The sequence below is a fragment of the Stegodyphus dumicola genome, chromosome 6 (genome assembly GCF_044657685.1).
Source record: "Stegodyphus dumicola isolate Sdum_Otavi_A_Nest chromosome 6, ASM4465768v1".
Classification (NCBI taxonomy): Eukaryota; Metazoa; Arthropoda; class Arachnida; order Araneae; family Eresidae; genus Stegodyphus; species Stegodyphus dumicola.
The window spans coordinates 232318144-232340324 of NC_140773.1; the positions used below are offsets into that span (position 1 = coordinate 232318144).

General features: G+C 33.3%; 1 protein-coding gene across 1 annotated transcript in view; it reads right to left on the bottom strand.

The window, feature by feature from the left end:
- Positions 1 to 22181, bottom strand: part of LOC118181882 (zwei Ig domain protein zig-8-like) — a 762563-nt gene that overhangs the window by 477596 nt on the left and 262786 nt on the right. The window lies entirely within an intron of this gene.

Here is a 22181-nt window from a genome sequence, read left to right on the forward strand (position 1 = left end):
TTACATTAAGAAACAACGGAGCTCAGGAAACGCTAACGTAACATTCCTTAAACCAACATGTCAATTTATTGGGCCTGACTTTCGAAATGAGAAACAAAATGTCAACTGCTGCTTAGATGAAAATATACAATAGCTCAAAGAAAAATAGTACATTAAGAAAATATTGAACGAAAATGTACGGAAAATTCCTTTCATCAATGAGATGAGGACATCGTGAGTAAGCTGAAAACTTAAAAGTAAGTACACATACTTTGGTAAACAGGCTTCAGGAAAGCGTTTAAAAGCCAATCAATTAATTGTGCTGGTCTAACTTTATTTCTGTTACATTTAAAAAACCTAATTTTGCATGTACGTGTTTCCTAAAAGCCAAATTTTTATCCAGTCTCGAGAATCATCGAAAACTGTTTGACCATCGTAAAGTCAACCTTGACTGGCCGTTTGCAGAAGAGTTAGTTTCGCCTGACTGGAGTGTCAGCTAAAATATCGTGTGTATGACTGGTAATCTGAAACTTCATAAGATTTTATCTCTCCCAAATGAATCATAACCATTCATTCTATTTCTTTAATAAATTAGACGAAACAGACGTGCATGTTTGAGCTCACTCTAAGACAGTAGCTGCAAAAAAGTACAGAATTAGGATGAAATAGCACAATAACATCAAAGTAACCTCTAAAAACTATGAAAAGAAGACAATAAGCCAAAATAAAAACTTCCTTACAAGTTGCAAAGGCTAAATTTTCAAAGAATGGTTGAAAAAGTAAATCATCCAGAATTTACTTGATATTCCGAGCATGTTAAATGATTCTGAACTCCGAGATCCTTCCAAATTCCGGAAAATAAGTTATACATTTGTTTCCATGCTTCTCTAGGTTCTCTTGAATGTTAAGCGCAAACAAATTTTATGTATAGTTTAGATAGACACAAAATTTAGAGATGCGTATTATTTACTCAAGTTCCACGTGTAATGAATTGATGAGCAGTTTTAATATCAATAAGATAAGAAGGAAATGAAAATTTTTCTCTTACTACCTTTCGTTTATTTGTTTTAGCTCGAAAGAGCTATTAGTTTCGAAACACGATTTTGACTTTAAATTTCGTCGACTGTAAATGCATTATTTCCCTTCTCCCTTGAATTTGTTGCCATCCTTCAAAGTTAAATCTGACTCTTATTAGCAAACTATTAAAGCAAGCTATTCAAACAACTTATTTAATAGCAAGCTATTTAAAAGCAACACATGCAGATCCTAAGAATATTATTTTTTTTTAAACTTTTAATCTAATTTATTTAAGTAAAAATGCATTTAATTTATGATATATATAATAAAAAAATTAAATATTTTTACAGAGTTAAGTTACATTTTTTTTTTACTTTTCAAATATACAAGAGATACATAACGTTCTTTGTTGATAATATCTCCTATACTAATAAATCATATTAAACTTTCAAAGTGCCCTTTTTGTGGACCCTTTCAGGATTTTCCTTTTTAACCCGAAGGGGGTAATTTGCCCTGAAGTGCTATTAATTTCGTTTTGGTATTTTGCGTTGATTCGTTACAAACAGCGAATCACCTTTTAAATTTGTGGCAGCAAATATTAGAGCCCTGTATTATATTTAAAGAAATTTATAAATGAAGAATCTGCATAAATATATGTATGTTTCTAGCACTGTGATAAAACAACGGTACCTAGAGACAAATAATCTTGAATAACGTACGTCTCCAACCGACTATGGGCATCTGGAAACCCGAATTTGGAATTTATTTTATTATCTATTTCATATTTCGTAAATTAACGAATTTTTGATTAACAAACTGAGCGAAAAATGCGAGCAAGGGGAGCATTGTACGGAAAAAAAAAATTATCTCCAGCGCGCGAGATTGTGTCAGAAATTCTAAAGATTGCATTTTTAAATAGTTTATGATATTATTATTGAATTTAATTTTATGGTTTAAAGCAATTTTCTTTATTATACTGCGGGCCGTTTCTTTAAACGCTACTGAAAAATTATTATTGATTCGTTACCCACTTCTACACAAAATTTGGGGTGTTGCCACTCTTTTTATGTATCTTTGAATAAATGAAAGAAAATGCTTGTGTGCAAATTTGATGTTGCCATCAAAGATTTTAACTAATCGACCTTCCCTCTCCATTAACTCAGTAGGAGGAGACAATGAGTTTTGTAAGGATTGCTTTCTATTGTAACGATATTTACACATGCCCGCACATCAAGTGACATCATTTTTCATAAAATTTAAAATGTATTCATATTTTCTATTAAAATAGTCTGATGGAATAAGTAAGATTCAGAGCTTCCAAATGGATAGGAACGCAATTTTTAACAATCAAGTAACTTTGTACAATCAATTAATGGTAAGTATCCTATTCGAGGAGCCGTCTTCTCAATTTCTTTCTAGAACCCAACTGCTCGGCAAAGAGAAAGAAGAAAGTAGGAAATAAACTGTTTTGTCCACCATTAATCTTCTTCGTCTGAGCAGTGGGCATTAATGTTAAAGATCGGTAAGGAACTAAACCGGCGTAAAATTTCTCCCTGCCCCTACATCCCAGATTATTCCCCATTAGAGAGAGATTAGTAGGCAAGGGAAGAAAAAAAATTGCTTCGAAGCTCAGGTCAAAGTTTTTCGGTTGTTACGGCTAATCTTCTTGATGTGTGGTGTCTTAACTCAGGGTTAACTCAGCGCTAACCTATGAGGACTAAGTTGAAATGGTTTATTGATGCTCTAAGAGGTTCATTTTGACGGCTTACGATGGTGCATAAATCTTCGGTAGATCTTCATTGGGCAATATTTGGATTAGTACAGCTTAGCATGTGTGCTTAACGGCGAGAGGGATAATAAAAGTCTATTGTGAGCTATGGGAGATGATTAAAAGATTTGCCTTACTGAAGAGTGTACCAGTGTTTCTCTAAGTAAAGAATTGCTGAAATAGTTTTCGTTTCACCAAACAGTAAAAGTGAAATGCACAGAAGCGCAGTTAATTCATTATACTTGTTTAAAGACGTATGCTATATAATTTGATTGTATTTATCAAACATTTCAAAAATAACTTTTAATTTACTTCAGGTTTGCATTAGTTTTCCACAATTCACTTTAGAAAATTTAACTGAGAATGCTACATAAAGACCGGAGTAAACCAAAATGGATCTTAACTCCTTACAGTTAGCTACTGGAAAGCAGATTGAAAAGAACGTAATGATTTTAAGACGCGGAAAAGATTATTAGATGCTAATGTTCTTTCGCACTTACAAAAAATACCTAAATAAAAAGTAAAAATAAATTTAAAAAAAAAAGAAAATCTGAAATGTTTCAGATTTTAAATTACGTCCGAAGGGGCGCTTTTTTAACGTTTTGTCTGTTAGCTTTATTTATTAATTATCACGTTCTTTGTACTTAAACCATAAAATTCAGTTCAACAGCAATATCGCAAAATAGCTTTAAAATGAGCATATCTTTAGAATTTCCGATACAGAGACTCACGCGCTGGAGAGATAAAACTGTTTTTTTCTGTACAACGGTGCCATGGCTCGCTTTAAATCCTTGAGTTTGTTAATCAAAAATTAGTTAAAATTTTGCAAAGTAGGAAATCGATAATAAAACGAATTCCAAATTTCAAATTTGGTTTTCCACATGCCCATATTCGTAGGAGGATTACGCCATTCAAAATTCAATACCGTTGTTTTATCACAATGCGAGAAATATACATACATTTATGCAGATTTTTCATTATTTAATTTCTTTAAATATAACACAGGGCGATAATACTTTGTGGCAACAGTTTGAAAAGTGATTCGCCATTTGTACTGAATCTACGCAAAATCGCAAAACGAGCAGTCCTTCAGGGACAAAGCCCCTTTGGACTAATAATAATTAAAAAAAAAAAATCTGGAGGCTTCCAGATTTTATATTACGCCTAAAGCGGCGTTTTTTAAAGTTTTGTATATTACTTGTACTTATTAAATACCATGTTATTCGCACTTAAAATAATTAGATAATAATTTGAATTTCGGTACCATACCACTGACCATAATTTGGTCGGTACCACTGAAAATAAAAATTAATATTGGTTTTCAGTGATTACCGATTTTGTAATTTAATAGCATATTTTGGAGATGGAATATAAAAAAAGATTTGACAGGATGAGAGAAAGTTTTAAAGTTAAAAATTGCAATACATAGAATATTATTTCAAAAAACTTAGCAGTTAATAAGATATGTGTTGCCGTTTACAGAACGCTTAAATACTGAAAAAACTATATTGATTTAACAAAAAATTCTATATGATGCACCTCAAAGGCAGTGTACTGTTTTCACTTACACGTAGACAACTGGGAAATTTGTGATACAAGGGCAGATAATATACGCTTAACGAAAATTGTTTAGTGATGCTTAAAATTCGTGCTCTTTAATGTACATAGACGATAATTTATGACAGCAATTCCAGTTTATCGAGTGTAGAATAAATTTAAAAAAAAGAGAGAAATGGAACTGACAGGAGGTATGATTTTCTATGATATTGAAGTGGGACTAAATCAACAAGAATGCCTTCAAGTCTACGTATCTACATATCTTCAAGTCTAACATACGGCCAGGAAGCTCGATCTCGTGCCAATATACTCAGACAGTTCAAAAAATTTCGTAGGGATAAAATTTATCATGTGGATTAAAAAAAACACGGAAAGCTGTTAGTTGTACTTCCAGAAAATATATTCCCATTCTAAAAGACTTTAAACAGCTGGCGGGCTACCAAAGCAATATTTATAAGTTCTATGGACTGAAAATCTGAAAATAAAATGAACTGCTAATTTAATGTACTGTTTACAAAGTTGCTAACTGCAGCCGAAGCAAAATTTATGAACATCTGAAAAGGAAATGCACTAAAAAACTTCAGTATGAATAAAATCAGTTCATTCTTGCCAAGCAACAAATAATTCGTTAATACTTTTGTGTTGCCAAATCAGGAAACGAAAACTTTTGACACTTCAGGTTAATACGTAGACACATGTCATGATTTAAATTTAAAGTAATACAGCAATTTAATTTTCAATATCAATAAAAAAATTAACGTGGCAATAACATATCGTGTCCATTGTCCTAACCTAAAACAAACAAAAAAAATTTGCCAACAGCCTCTATTTATTTAAAATGCTCACATTAACCAAACATTTTCGATATACAATGACGTCACATGCAATCGAGTGCTTTCTTCGACGTAAGAATATAACCTTATATAATAATACTAGAAAGCCCGGCTTTCATACGAAATGACCGCTGTTCTAGACATTAAAAATTGTAATTAAAATGATTTGTGCAAAGATGTCTGCTAATTCAAACTGAATTAACCAGGGCAGGCGGCGAGGACGCCCTTTACGGGGTTTCCCCCCCTTCTATTTGTGTAATTGCTTAAAGTAAAGTGCAATGAAGGAAGCCACTGGCGGTACATTTCTTACCACCCGCTAGCTCAATAAATAAAGGTGATTTAAATAATAAAATTTTAATTCGCATATCAAAGATCTCTCTCTACACAACATTTCTTGTATAGATCTTTCCCTCATTTTTAAACTCGCCCTGCTTAGGACCATCCATTATTTTTAATTTTACGTCCGTTCTTTCACGAACTCTTGAACAGGCAACATAAAGTTGACCGTGCAGGCTCAGGTAAAAAAATGCCAACACGCTTAAGCGTTTGCCCCTGTGATTTATGGATGGTCATAACAAAGACAAGTTTTACAAGAAATTGCCTACGTCTCCATTGAAACGGCAACCCTGTGCCATGGCAACTTCACCCCATTGGCTAGTACAGTTCCGCAACCAACCCATAAATTATAGGCGACAAACAGACACTTAAGCCGCACATAATAAAGATATTTATTTATTTCATTTTATTAGTCCAAAGGGATTTGAATCCCGAAGGACTATTAGTTTCGTTTTGGCATTTTGCGTCGGACTCATAAATGTCGGTTCACTTTTCAAACTGTTGCCACAAAATGTTAGAGTCCTGCATTATATTTGAAGAAATTAAATAATGAAAAAATCTGCATAAATGTATGTATATTTCTCGTATTGTGATAAAACAACGGTACATAGAGAGATCGAATTTTGAATAACGTAATCCTCCAATGAATATGAGCATGTGGAAGACCAAATTTGAAATTTGAAATTTGTTTTATGATCGATTTCCTATTTTTTAAAACTTTGACGAATTTTTGATTAACAAACTCAAGGATTTCAAAGCGAGCAATGGCAACGTTGTGCAGAAAAAACATTTTTATCTCCAGCGCGTGAGTCTCTGTATCGGAAATTCTAAAGATATGCTCGTTTTAAAACTATTTTGCGATATTGCTGTTGCACTGGATCTTATGCTTTAAGTGCGAGGAACATGATATTTAATAAAGAAAGGTAACACACAAAATGTTAAAAAACGCCCCTTTGGACGTAATTTAAAATCTGAAACATTTCAGATTTTTTTTTTTTTTTTTTTTTTTTTTTTTTTTTTTTTTTTGTTTTTGTTTTTCCGTCGTTGCCGGTTTTTTCTGGTTGCATATTACCGAATTCTATTATATATAGATGTTAAATTTATTTAGTATATGTTAAATGCGCGTGCTCTTGTATTTTTAATTCTTCCGGCTTAGCTTTCTCACAATATTCGTCACGCGCTGCACTGCACGGGGAATAAAACAATTTACAGTTACGCAAGCAACCAGTAAACTATCGGTGACAAACACTTAAGCCGCATATATATAAGATGTTTAATGTTTGGAAATGCTATTTTTATTTCATATTTTGCAAAACTTATAAATTTTTTTATTAAACTCCACGATTTGAAAGAGCGCAACGAAAAGAACCAACATTTTCTGAAAATAAAGCTGATTTTTATCTCCTGCTCTCGCGAACGTTGCCACTCGAAAACGTGACTGCAAAAATTAGCGTTTTCAGAGTTTTAATATATCGGCTGATTGAAGTGTTATGACAATGAGAATGGTCGATATGGCTTCCCAACAATTTTTGGAATTCAGGGATACGATGTCTCTCTGAACTCAACTCTCTGCGTTCTGAAGAAAATGATCTCGCAAACAAACAGATTTTAATAGTGTAGGTGATAATCGCTGAATCTTATGAAATTATACAAAAGAAATTTATCACTGGATCCGTAGCTATACATAAAACTGAAGAACTGCATTTGAAGAAAGCAGCTTGCCGATGGATCCCCTATAAACTAATAGCACACCAAAACCCTCAATGTATCCAAGTCAGGTAAGACACACTAAAATTAGTTGAAGATGGAGGATATTCTGTGAACTAAAATAAAATTTATGTGGTCGTCGTTCTTATTCCGAAGGTGAGATTGATGACTATTTTTCATGGATTCCAAGAAATGGGTGATTTGAAGCTTTTAATTTTCGGAAAATTCATCTAGGAAAATGCATTAATGTTGGCGAAGACAGATTCACACTTCTAAGATTTGGAAGGCTAGCTTGTATCACTTGCCACCTTTACTGTATCTCAAAAATTTCAGAATGACCCTAAAAACACATAATTGTTTAATCAATTTAAAATTATTAGATACCTTCCTTCTTCATCACATGAGAAGAATAAAATAATTTAGAAGAGTCCTTGGCAAGTTTTGCAAAGCGAATTTTTGCATTGCAAAGCGTTAACTTTTATTTTTGACTTTCTACACATCCTCGAGCACAAACGATTCTCAGTTTTCCAATTTGATATTGTTATATTCATTTTTATTATTACATAATAAGTTGAAAAATAAATTTAAGATCTGTTTTCAAATAACTAATAATTCTGCTGCGAGGAAAAAATTACAGAGGTTTAAAAGCAGCTTATTGCCAACTATTCGAAACATAAGATTTAAGTTAAATTAAGTTCTTGAATTCTCACTTATAGTCGGTCATCAAAATGTTGGCATTCAAAACACGATTTTCAGTTTGACTTCGGAAACTTAACCAATATATTTGAAAGGTATATTTTAATTTTCTTTCAATTGCAACTCCCTGCCAGAATGAGTTTTTAGAATCGCGTTGAATGAGTTAGAAGAAGTACTTAAGGAAGGTTCAGCTCACTTCTATAGAGACTGCCAAGAGTCCTTATTGGTGCGTGCTTGCCCTCTGGCTAAGTCATTCTTGAAGCAGTTACACTCGGCCGTATTATACGTGCATATTGATATTCACCGGCTAGTTTAAATTAAGAGCCAACTTAAGTTAGAATATTGTGTCTAGCTTCGGCTAATTCTAGTCTTTTGGTTAAGTTTCTAACTTCCTATTCTGAGTTAAAGCCCGAATAGATGATTTCCTGTAAGCCCGAGAAGGGGGCCAACTGTTATTCTTATTTGAGTGAATAAAAGGGTATTTTAACCCTTCTCGAGTCTACGTAATAGTTATTTTGTACTCAGCGATAAGTGACAAATAGTTCCCTTCCTCGACATTTTATCATAGACAAGACTTAAATATTTATTTTCATTTTTTAAATATATATCTATTGTATGTAAACAAAAGTACGTTTAATGTGCAATATAATAATAAGTGTGTCCAATGCCATGTTATGCAACAAGTACGCAGTCATTCTGTCTTTTTTATAATTTTCTTTTAATTTTCGGTTACATTTTTAACTGTTGTATGTATATATATTTAATATAATCTTTCGAAATTTTAGAGAAATATTAAACCGTAGTCTGAAGTCTCCAAATTTCAATTTTACGTTATTTAATAAATTTATGAGAGATAATACAGTACTTAAAACTACTGAAAATGTTACAAAAGATATGCATTTTACTACGAAATATTACGAAACAAAATGTGTCTAAGCTTAATAAGTAACATACGTACATACTCTGTTTAACACATTGTAGGGAATGAAATTTTAAAATATTTTGAATTTCTCAAAATTAACTAGCTAATCACCGACCGAAAGGGCTCTTTTCTACTCGGCAGAGCGAATGAGTGGAGAAAGATACAATGTTCCACCCGAGTTCTCTTTCTGACGAATCAGTATGTTGGCTTCGTGTAGCGTTCGTTGCTTTTCCATGTACGACGGATACATGAAGAAGTTTTCTTATAAGAAGCCCCTCGCAAACACATTCTTTCCACATGAATGCTTTCTCAAAACAGATTAATTAATTGTGCAACCTTATTACTAATAGAATTACGATAAATATGCTTGCTACGTATTGTTGGAAAGAAATGTACACATAACTATTTAGTCTTCCTTTAATCTGTTTTATTGTAGATCATTAGAGGAACTTGTATTGCATTTCTCTAAATACCATTACCCTATACATCCCTATGGATAAATATAGCTATAGCGTGTGTCCCTAAAGGTCCATCCCTATGGATCAATATAGATATAGCGTGTGTCTCTAAAGGTATTTAATGAGTTTCTCCATAGACGTCATTACACTCGTTCTCCCAAGAGAGACTTAACAGAGTATCTCTAAGAAGATGTTTACCTTAAAGATTATATCGTTTCTGTTTTCAATTAATTCTTCGTGTACTTTAATTTATTGAAAAATTTATTTCAAAATATCTGAACTAATAAACAGAGATAATTTAATTTACTCAGCGCAAAATAAATCGCTGTATTTTCATTTACATAGCTCACCCAGTGAGCAACATTTCAGTACATAAAAGGCAATTTAGAAGTCTGTATATATTTATAACGTATGTGTTTTAACAAATTTGCTACACATGGTTGCGAAATTGTTTTTTTTTTTTTTTTCAATCTCGCTGTTTGCAGAGTTAAGATCTTGCGACTTCTCTAATTTTCCACTCAAAACGCTAATACTATCATTCGAATATGCATGCTTGCTTTACTGGAAAATTCCTGGCGCAAGTAGCTTGGACTCATTCTTTCCAAAGTAAAGCTTTGTTTTTTTTCTTTCCTTTGGGGGGTGGTAATATAGGTTTATTAAACACATTACTACATATATTTTTCAAATTTACACTTTACATATACTACTTACATGTGTTACTTTATATGCAAACGCGTTTGTCACACATGCATTTAATCTGTATGGCAAAAACAGGTAGGTAGTTGATTTAAATTCAAATTAATTGTAAAAACACATTTTTGTAAAACTATGTAATGTAAAATGTAAAAATAAGATCGGTCTCTACAAGCTCAGTTTTTCTAGATAAAATCGGTTTCTAGAATCTCAGTTACCTTATTACAACATTTTCAACCAATGTGTTTCAGTTAATCAGTGTTTTGAATATCAATATTTTGACTGTATTTCTACAAATAGGAATTTAAGAGGATTTAACCCAGAATTCTTCCGAAACTGAACGAAAAAAAAAACATTTTTTTCGAATATATATATATGTAGAGAGAGAAAGACACCTATTCAATTTCATGTTTAAAAGGCTCTTTTAACCCTTTGCGACACAGTGTGTCCGGTCTGGACACACACCTAAAAATTTCCTTCTGTACGCACAGAAAAATTTAATGAAGAAGGATTTATAGGTTACTCTGAGCCTTCTTTATTTATAGTAGATGGCAGCTCAACACAAATCAGTCCATCTATTTTAGCCATGTTTAGTTATTTAAGACCCTCATTTTTCAAAGAAATCTTCCAGATTTGTTTTAGGGTATAAAAGGAATTGTTTGAAAAAAAAAAATTCTATGTTATTTTTTTGGCTTTATGCTATTCTCCTTATTCTATATTAGTTTTAAATTTTTACCTTGAAATCTTGCCTAAAATCAAACGGCGGACCCTAGGTGTGGCCAGACCGGGCTCACCGATAACCTAGGACAACTGAGAGTCTGTATTCTTTGTTTCTCCGCATCTCATTGGTCAGTTCATTGACAACAATGCTCGTTTCAGCACTCTTTTTGAATCTCTATTCAATCAGTGTGCCACTCCGGGCACACCCACAGAATTAAAACGATAAGTGCTATCTTCACAAAATTTTATTTGTTTACTCCTCTAGGCCTCGTTAGACTGCCTACCTTTTTTTTTTTTTTTTTTTTTTAAATCAAAACTCCGACTTTAAAAGTAGCGTGCTGGAAAGTGTTAATAGAGAATGTTTTTAATCTTTCAGTACTATTAAATGTCGTATACGCTTAACAAATCGTAACAAAACTTGTTTAATGTAATAAACAAGCAGTGAAAGATAATGACTGCAGATTACATCATTATTCTGTTGCTGTGTGATGTAATAAACAATAGCAAGTGAATTTATGATTGATTGTATCTTTATTACCCTTTAAAGTTGCTTTTAAAAAACAGTTTTATATTAAAGCTTAGACAAAGATTATAGGCTACAACTTTGAAGAATAAGTAATCCAAAAATCATTTAATTTCAGTCTATTCAAAGAATCGCACTATTGCATAGATTCAAAGGATTTTAATCTAGTTTAGCATTACGATATCGACAGGGTTTTTAGCGTAGCGGTTACATTTCAGGAGATGGAGTAATCTAGACGATGGAAAAATCACATAGCAATTCAGGATCGGAACCCCTTATCTGCAACAGCGCAAAACACCAGAAAGGAAGGAAGACAGGAAGGAAACGAACAGAGTGACAATACATGGTTATTACACTCAGTACAGCAGAAACCAAGATTTAAGAATAAAAACAGACAACGATCGCCATGAAAGAAGGGGTCCGAAATCAAGACCTCGGATCAGGATGCAGGCCTCACAACTCCAGTGCGTGGAAGATTTGATGATCTGGAAAATGCCGATCATGTCTTGGACTTCCTCAGCAGCTGCAACGATGCGCTCAATAAGTTCCTTAGCACTCTTAAAACGGGATTTCGTAGACCATTGTCTTGACGTACCTTCCCCCCCCAGATGAAGTTGTTAGTGACGTGAGGCAGCAACCCCTGGATACAGTTGAGTTGGAGGTTGTTGAGTGAGGTCTGCCGATCTTACTGGCCAATGCACTGATCAAGAGATGCATACCGGCAGAACATACTATTTTTTCACTCTGTTCGTGTCCTTCCTTTGCTGTGTTTTGTGTCGTTACTACCGCAACCAGGAAAGCGTTACTCCGCTAGCGTTACACGACTAATATCTTTAAAGAATGGGTCTGTGACCTTCTTTCAGTTTCCTCGAAATCGATAGTGATTATGTAAATCCATTTATGATTTGTTTTCTTCCAGATTCTATGAAAGCTGTTTAGAAGATTTAATATTCTATTCTGTCATGTTTCGTTTATTTCTCCTTCTCCCCTATATAAAATGTACCTAGAAAATAACTATAAAATTCGACACCTGCGAACATTAAGAAGACTCCTTGGCAGTCGCTAAAACATAATTTGAATATTAATTAAAACTTTGCATTGAGAAATACAAAATGACGAACCAAAGAGAAAAAGCTATAGCCAAGAAAATACAAGACCAAAAAAGAATGTCGAAAGAACAGTAGCTTGATAATTAACAAATAGCTGCACGACTCAATATCAGTTTAAATTCTTCCGATGGCAATCTTTCTTGCCAAATCCAATGCAGAGCAAGGAATTAAGATGGCTTTCAATATGTATACTTTAATGTTCTTATCAATCATTCAAAGTGTCTCAACTCGTAGTGGACGTTAGCGAATTATTGCTTAGCAACCACTGACACTTGAGAATAAGACCCTTTATTTAAAACTAAATAAGAACAGACGCATATTTTGCTCTTGCAACTAGCCAACCACTTGCAGCGAGATAACTAAAGTTAACAAAATTCAAATGTAAAATTTAAATTCAAATAACCTAGACAATCGATTTAACCCAAGGCACAGTCTTAAAAGTTGGCCCTAAATGCACGCGAACTAATTTGTGTTTGAACTAATTTGTGTGAGGGAAAACGAAAAGGGAGGAAGATCCAAGACGCAAAATAACTGGTTAATTAACACATTAAAGGCGAGAGTCGTAGTACTACGATTTATCTCGACTATAGCTTACAGACGGCAGTCGTAGTAATACGATTTATCTCGACTGTAGCTAGCGCATGGATTGCGCAATGTGGTTTAAACCACATTGCGCAATCCATGCGCCACTTTACATCTCTATTTAGTATGTTTTGTGGTTTGAAGCTGTTCGGTTGTTCAAATTCTACTTACAGTAAATTTTGAAATCCTTCAATATGGTTTCACGTGAAAATAAAGATATATATGCAGACGATTTGATGGACATTGAAGAGCCACAACCTGGTACCGCCTGGATGTCTTTCGCTAGACATCAAAAAGCACAAATTAATTCAGATAGAAAATAAAGGCAAAAAGCTATATGCCCAACGAACCTGCTTAGTTTGTGCGGCACATAAAAAAAGAAAGTTGACTTGCTTCAAATGCGAGTTTTGCAATGCACCACCTCTTCACCGTGGCGAGTGTTATCAACATTATCACTCTCATAGAAAATACTAGATTATTCTCATAAATATGTATTTTAAAGCATTTTTTTGCAATTAGTATTTAGTTCTTTTTTAATATTTCTTGTGGTTTAAATAAACTTTTTTAACTCTTTCGCATCGAAGTCGCCCAAAGCGCCCGAGCATTCAGACATCGGCTGGACGCCGAAACGTCTGAATAATTTCCTTCCCAGTGCTTTTCTCCATCACGTTACTGCATTACTCATTGCTTTCAGGTGTTGTTAAATCACATGTCAATCATTCTTTTGAAGCTACTAAAAGTAGCTTCCTTGTTTCCTTTGTTCCTTCCTTTCCTTTGTTTACTGTCAGTGTTTAGCTTTTGATGCCCGAAGTTGCAATCCCGTCCCAAGGGGGAACTTCACGCAGTGTCATAGCGTCGAAGAAAGAAGTTCTCGCTTTACTTAAGTAAGGCTATTGTTAGCGCTGTAGTATTCAACTTGTCATGGGTGAAGGAAAAGCATTCCAAGAGAAATTCTTAGATACGGGCGTTTTCGATGTTTGGGGAATTGAGATTTTGCCCTCTCTCGATGCGAAAGAGTTAAGTCTAATTTTTTTTTTTATGATTACACAAATATCGCCCTCTCTAGGACGAAAAACGAGGCGAAGCAGTCGCCGCGTTACCTAGCATATTTTCGTCAAGATCCCCATGTGTTAATAAAGAAACCTCAAAATATGTTATTGGAAGAAGAATGGTAGAAAAAGGTATGAATAAATTTTGTTGCATATTTTATTCTAATATGTATTTGGAAATGAAAAATTAATATTCTTCAGAAAAGATGCGTAATTACTGCGTATGAACTGGCGTCGAGATATTTATTTAAAATTTTTCAATACGAACACTAACTCTGACTAATCGTACACTTTGCGTACATCAAAGAATTTAGGTTGTTCCCATAGATTCTTAAGACTTATAGACCAATTATATTAAATTGATGTAAAATAGTGGTTTGCAAGTTCAGAGCGCAAAGCACTCTGGGATCGGAGTCAATTTTTGTTGATATGGAAAACGTATTTAGCTTATCTAGTATTAGCTATTAGTATTTAGCTTTACATTATAATTATGAACATTAAATTTAAACTGTTGTTTAACTTAGCAATTATTAATCATTTGCTTATGCATTATTGCATTTTAATTAAGTTTTTTTCTTCCAAGCCCATCCCTTTATTTTCTTCAGAGCAACTGTATGCAAATGATTCAAATGCTAAAAATTTTGGGAAACACCGGTATAAGAAATAATTTTTACAAAAAACAGAAAGAATTACAGAAGCCTAGAAAATATACTTCACGAAATTAAAAAAAAATGCATGCGTATTCTAATTATGAAAGATAATTCAAAACCCTTCGATATCATTTTTGTGATTTTGTCAGACATATTAAAAATCAACTTACCTATGAATATCTTTCTGATCGATAAATATAGGAATTTCAAGCAGCTAACTAATTAATATCACACGTAAGTTATAGTAACTAAAATGTAGTTTCACTTAGAAAAACACTTTAATTAAAAGAAATCCGATCTCTAAAGTTCTATTTTAGGAATTTGCATCAAAAGTTTGTTAAACTTTTATCACCTGGATTATGCTTTGCCCGAATACCGAATCTCTATTAAGAAAATGACAGTACATAAAAAAGAAAAAGAAAACAACATCTAACGTTGGTGCAGATTATTAAATTTTTCTAGAGCAAGTAATACGTGTTGGACACTAATTAAACTCTCGTCTGCAATATATAATCGGGGCCAGTAAAGCGATAATTAATTGCATTCAACCAGAAAATACAGACAGCCTTCGTATGAAGTTCTGTTAATTTACATAAAAATACAGCAGATCTTCGTTAATCAGTGACTGGGCTCATCTGAGGTTGGAAATACAAGGCTTGGATTGTAAAATTAATGAATGATAAAAATGACACAAAAGTGTAGACTGTTGCGAAATTCATTGACAATAACTCTATAGATTCTAATTTTAATGCTGATCGTAAGTAATATAAAAAATTGCGCTGCAAAATTGTATAATCATAAGAATTATAAACCACAGTTGAGAGCCGAGGAAAGATCATGCATGATTTTTTGCCGCAACTGCAATTGTTTTCGACATAAATTTAACAAAGCAACAACTTTGTACTACTTCAGTACTACGGTTTACCTTCCACCACACTTCAAATCATGTCATCCGACTACACAAAAGTTAGCTTCATTTTATTCCTACGTTTTCCGTGCTCTTCAAGTTTGATCCTCCAAACTATCCTTTGATGAAGAACTAAATTATTTAAAAGCAATACCTATTACATTTAGCTTTTCACTCAGCATTATTAATCAAGCAGTTAAAAAATTCTCATCTCAACACACCAAAAGCACATTCTTGTTTTAGGAGATTATAAAAATTCTGTTGTCACTCCCTTCTTTCCATCAATTAGCTATAAAATTTAACGTATTTTGCAGAAATTTAACTTTCGAGTCGTTTATTCTTCTCTCAATAAGATTCCAAGTTCCATACTCAAGGACCCCATTCCAGATATGAATTCCTGGGGGTATTTACAGGATTCCTTGCCAGTGTGGCTTAATTTATATTGGCCAAACTAAGACAGCCCTAAAATTTCGAGTTAAGGAATATGAGGCATACGTTAGAGAAAAGGAAACGCAGAAGTGTTCTGTTGCCCAACATTGTTGGTCCGAAAATTAGACTTTCAATTTTTCTGCTGCCAAAATTATTCAAAAACATCTTTCGTTAGTGAACTTGGTTTTCTAGAGGAATTTCACATTCAAAAAAATCTTTCTGTTCTAGTTAACAACCCTAATTCCAATCCATCTTTGCCTTCAGGCTTTAAAGAAATTATGTGTTAGTTCTGGTTTCATCAGCAGATGGCGCCAGTAACTTATCTCCTGCCTAGGCTTTCTTATCTTATCATTATATCTTACCTCGTTCATTTGCACTTTTGCAGCTGAGGATAATGGTTCGGTAAAACCATTGAAACTATTCCTGTGAAACTTGAAAATATAACGCTGATTTTTGTTGTCTGACTTCTAAATTAACAACTTTGTGTTGGGTACAGACTTTAGTCAAAACTATCGATTTTGAGGGCAAACACATACATGTTCCTTTTTATCAGGAAAAGAGAAAGGGCCCTGTACCAATTTGTCTTCGAAATCGATAGAGTTTTGACTGAAATCTAAGCCACATACAATGTTCTTGCTTTGCTAATTTTATGTTTCACTTTGGCGTGTTTCTCTTCTTCCTTGAAATGTTTTTGTGTTTTGAAAGCCTAACCGAATGGCAAAGTGTAACTGAAAATTATATTCTATGTAAAGCATTTCTAATTTCTTCTAGGCCAGGGGTGGCCAACCGTTTTGGGAAGTGTGCCACTTCCAACTTCTCCCCCCCCAAAAAAAGAGAAGAAATGTTGTTTGTAGGCTGATTATAGGATTTTTACACAAAAAGCACATATTTTTATATACAGGGTGTTTATAAAGTCCCGGACTCATTTTGATGTTTAATAACGCATAAAATAATAAATAAAATAATAAAGATAGATTAAAATTAATAACATAAAAAGGTTAGACTTAAAAAGTTTCATGACCCTTGTCAATGAACTTCCACGTGTGCTCCCTTCGTCTCACGGAGAATATCAAGTCGATATTCAATTTCACGCCAGGTACCGGCAGGCATGTCCGCATCCACAGAGGCTATTGCGGTTGTAATTCTGGCGTTTAGGTCATTCATGTTCGACTCTCTCCTCCTGTAAACGTTGTCCTTTACAAATCCCCAAAGGAAAAAATCCAGCGGCGTTATGTCAGGTGATCTGGGTGGCCAAGGAATTGGACCTCCTCTCCCAAACCATCTTCCTGTAAAATCGTCATTCAAAGAACTACGAACGATGGTACCCCAATGAGGTGTGCACCATCTTGTTGCAAAACGACATGTGGCTGAAGCTCTTCTAGTTCTGGAAATACGAAGTTTTCCAACATGTCTAAGTATACAACTTTTCTGTAAAAAAGAAAGGCCCAATGACTCGGTTGTGCATTAGTTCACACCACACATTAACCTTTGGGGAATATCTTTGTGCCTCACGGTAGTCATAGGGGTTATGGCGATTAACAATGCCCAGAAAGATGAAAGGATGTTTACGACGATATTACAGACAACATTTAGAAAAGTACAGATATTTAGAGTGGAAAATGAAATTATCTGAAATTAACCGCAGACGATATTTACAAAAGTAAAGATATTCAAACCTGAAAAGGAAAATATATAAGTTATTCCATCAATAAATGCCATAAGCTTGTTTATATCTTCATTATTTTATGAGTTATTAAACATCAAAATGGGTCCGGGATTTTATAAACACCCTGTTATGAGTAGTAGACATTCAAAAATTGATAAAATAAAAACTACAGTATAGGGTTTTGTTGTTAATAAACGTTTTTAAAAATTCAGTCAGTTAGGTTGTGTATGAAAAAAAAAAAAAAAAAGAATAATGTGATACCATTAATTTTAAATAACCATTAAAGAGTTAGTACTTAATGTAGTTTTTAAATACGTAGTTTTTTTTATCAAGTCATCTATATTAGGATTAATTTTTAAAGATGCTAGTAAATATAAGTGTTTTACGTGCGTATCAGTTAATCTTGAACGACATTTTAGTTTTATTTTGCTCATAATAGAAAACATCTTTTCACAAGCATATGTTGATCCAAACCAACAAATAATATCCGACAGCCAAATCGCGTAAATTTGGAAAATTGCTTGTTGGTACAAATTTGCAAAATTTCGTATAATTTCGATGACAGTTGAAATAAGTTCCTAATTCTGTAGGTCAATAATTTTGATTTTGATTTCGGTTGGGTAACAACGTCTTTCAGAGAATCTAAATTATTATATTTATTTTTTGTATTTATTCTAATGTGTTTATGTGTGCATCTGTCGACGGAGTAGGTACAGATTATTTTTTCAAATCTTGTAATTCCATAAGTTTTCGCGTGCCACTTTTAAAACTGAGTCGTGCCGTGGGTTGACCATACCTGCCATAGAGCATTTCGGTTACAATTATTTAGGACGAAATGTTCGAAATAATCGGGCATTTATGACGTGAGAATTCCTCAGCGCAGTTTATTGCGTTGTATTTAGACTCCTAAAGACTCGCTTTACCGTGTGCTCGTTCCAGATTTTCTTCTCTTTTTTTCTTTTCAAAGTTATTTATTTCTTCAAATTATTTTTTCACATTAAGAAACATTAAAACGGAATTAAAAGTTGAATCAAATAAACACTTAAAACAAAAATAATTTGAAATTTAAAAGAAGCAGCCGATATTTTGCAAATGAACCGAAATACCCACTATTGTATTCCAACATATGTGTACATTATTCATTCTGCATAAAATTTCGTGCAATAAAATACAGTAAAAGACAAATAAAATGCCAACTTTATTTTTCGAGGCTTTTTTAAAATGTATTATCAAGTATCTAAATTCACTGTAAATAAACTAAGTATTTCAATTACTGTATGTGTTTACTTGGATTTCTGGTATCTGTTCGAAAGAACAGAGAATGTCCCAGTCAAGGTGCATATAATGTAACTTAAATTCAAGTAATTAAATTATCGTTTCACGCGTTTAACTTTAAAGGTTCATATTTAATTTTTGCAGACAGTTTTAATTTACTTACAGAGAAAGAATGTGGATTATATATTGCAATGAGAGCTTGAAATAAAGCACACAGAAAGTTGCAAAATAAATTAAGTTACATTTACTCAAAATAAATACGAAACTTGAGTTCTTTTCAAGAATTATTCGAATGATCTCAGTTGTCCTTATTTCGAATTAATAGCATACATTTGCATATTATTTTTTTTTTCAAATCTCGGAATCAAATTGTAACGTAATCCTTTAAAGTAAAGTGAATATTTGTAACTCAAGCAGTTAAAACAGGAAGTTGAAACTCATGCATGTATAATTGGAGTTCTGGGACACATGCAAATACATAACATGCATATAGTATAGTACATAAACAGATTAGATAATAAAGCTCTATTATTTTATTTATAAAGTTTGCAGAAATATGATGTGATAAAAAAAATTAAATAGAATACTACTAAAATGTGCCGTGCAACGAATAGTGAAGCAGTCTGTCGAATTTTAGAAAGAAAACGACAAGCTTCAACTTATCCAGCGGTTGTACGCACCGATTTAAATATAATAAGTTTTAAACTGTGCTATAAACAGAAGATCGTGTACATACAACATTAACATAAAAAATTTGCCGAGAAACGTGTATAAAATCAATTTATGGAGACACTGCTGAGACCTATAAAGACGTTTGTTTATACGTGGTTCTAGAAATTTCTCGATGTCTGTGAATAGGCTGAAGACGAGTAAAGATTGAGACGTCCTTCAGCGTGAAATTCGCAAGAGCGAGAGGAACTATTAAAGAAATAGACGATTGATTACTAAATATACTTTTTGATGCTTTGAATTATTTATTATTAAAAGTCCCTTACGGTACCATTAGAAATAATTTTACTAACACATTTGAATGAGTGAAATTTTTCCAACGCTCCATATCAGGTTGTTCGAATACAACCATTTCTGTCAAATACGATATTCGCTTTAGTACCCGATATGGGACCGGGCAAATTCAAGGTCACCAGCGGCCGAGAAGTAAAATCGCTGAGCACTGGTAGTTCCGATTGATTGCAGACGAAAGGGTTGATTGCGTGGGCTTTCGGGGTTTTCCACATGTGCAATGTAAAATAACTTGCAATTTAAAAAAGCAGCCGATATTTTGCAAATGAACCGAAATACCGACTATTGTATTCCATTATTGTATACAAGCCAATTTTCCTTAGAAAGTCTTCCACGAAGGCATCCCTTTCTCTTAGACAGTTAGCCCTAATGGACTTTATCATAATCTATCAACCCAAAACAGACCGGTCAAATTCTGGCTCGTTTTCAAAGTCAGATAGCTATGAATAGATTAGCAACTTGAACCGATTCGGTGTATCGAGAAAGGCATGACAACGCAAAGGTAAAACAACCACGAAAAAAAGACTTGCAATCAAAGATAAAGAAACGTTTTGAAAAATATTGCTTATAAAATAAATCTAATTTTTATTCTTATATTATAGTTTCTTTTTTCAAGATAACACAAATTAAATGGCTATTAAGAACATAGCAAAAAAAAAAAAAAAAAAAAAAAAAACGTTCTGGTAAAAATGCGGGATGTGGTGGAGTGTGAAAGCAGAAACAGTAAGTGAGAAGAATATAAAAAACTAAAGTTGTTTTAATCGTGGGTATTCGCAAGAAATACTATTTGATATTTACAAGAATTCTCCAAATGAGCGAACCCAATAAATGACAACGAGTGATTCAACAACATGACGGCGAGAAGCTTATGCGCTGTGGACCTGTCATTTGGACCCGATCTCCTACCTCGATTTTGATTTCGTTTTCTCGGGACAAGCTAATAACGTTTCGTTTACGAGATTCAGATTGACTTTTCTGCAGGGCTTATCGCCAAAATTAACATCACTACTGCGAAAGTACATGACACTCCGGTGTCTTCCAAAGTGCACATTAATCAAACCTTCGACATCGTGATGCCTGTCTTGCGGTTGGCGATCTTTCACTTGAACAATTTTTGTATCTAACAAATAGTACTTATTGCTAATATCCGTGATTAAAAGAAGGTGTATAACATTGCATTCACTCTGTTATACACCGTCCAACCTTGACAGGTTCAGGTGGAAATGTTGTAGGACACCCAATGTTTACTATAAGTAATGTAGGTATAATTCCACCACACTTCGGTTTATTTTTAAAGTTAATATTCAAAATAGTACATAATATAACACATATTATAACATAATATAACTGTATAAATAGTAAATTGACATTTTTATTGGTATCATATCTATTAGATATAATTATAGTAGTTATAATAGGTATAATAACAGTAGGCTAACAGTCATAATTTATAACAGTTCATAATAGTTCCTTGAGATAAAGTTTATTATATGAATCTGTATCTTCTTCCTCTTCTTTTCCCTTTTTTAGTCCAATTTTGACGTAGTAACACAAGAATATCTTAAAATTATTTATCAAATTTGCCAATCATGTTAAACAGAATGCATTAAATACTTGACACTTTACGGCCCTTTAGGAACATAACTTAAAACACTGTTATTTCATATGGAATTACGTTGGTTCTCAAAAGGAAATATGTTAGCAGGATCACTTCACTTTCGAGGCGAATTTATTGGAAGACTCATTCAGTCGGCAGTAGAGAAACGTAAAAAAGCAATAAGTTATCAAAATAAAGCAGGCAATTCACCTCAATATAACAGAAATATGGCGCAATTCCGTACTTTTCTTCAGTATTCTAAACATGAAACTTAAAATACAGTGTTGCAAAAGTATGAAAACCTCAAGGAAAAAGTGCGTATACACAACCATTGAGTTGCTCGCGACATTTCTTCCTGCCTTTTCATTCAAGGTGGGTTAAACATAAATCAAAATACAATATACTTAAGAAGGAGGCTAACAACAGTATACTTAGCATAATTATGCAGAAAACTCTCAGATAAAAACAAGCTTTCGTCGTTCGTCCATCCTAAATGATGCATTCGTTCACCCGCAGTTGTTTTCACATTTGCAACTTTCAATACTTTGACATAACTTTTAACGTTCTTGACCCTGGAACAGTTTAATAACTCGGAGTGAATGGCTAGTTCATCCAAAGTAATCAAATAAAGTAGGTAATCTACCGAAGCAATTAAATAAAACAGGCAGCAGGAAACCAATTTAAATAA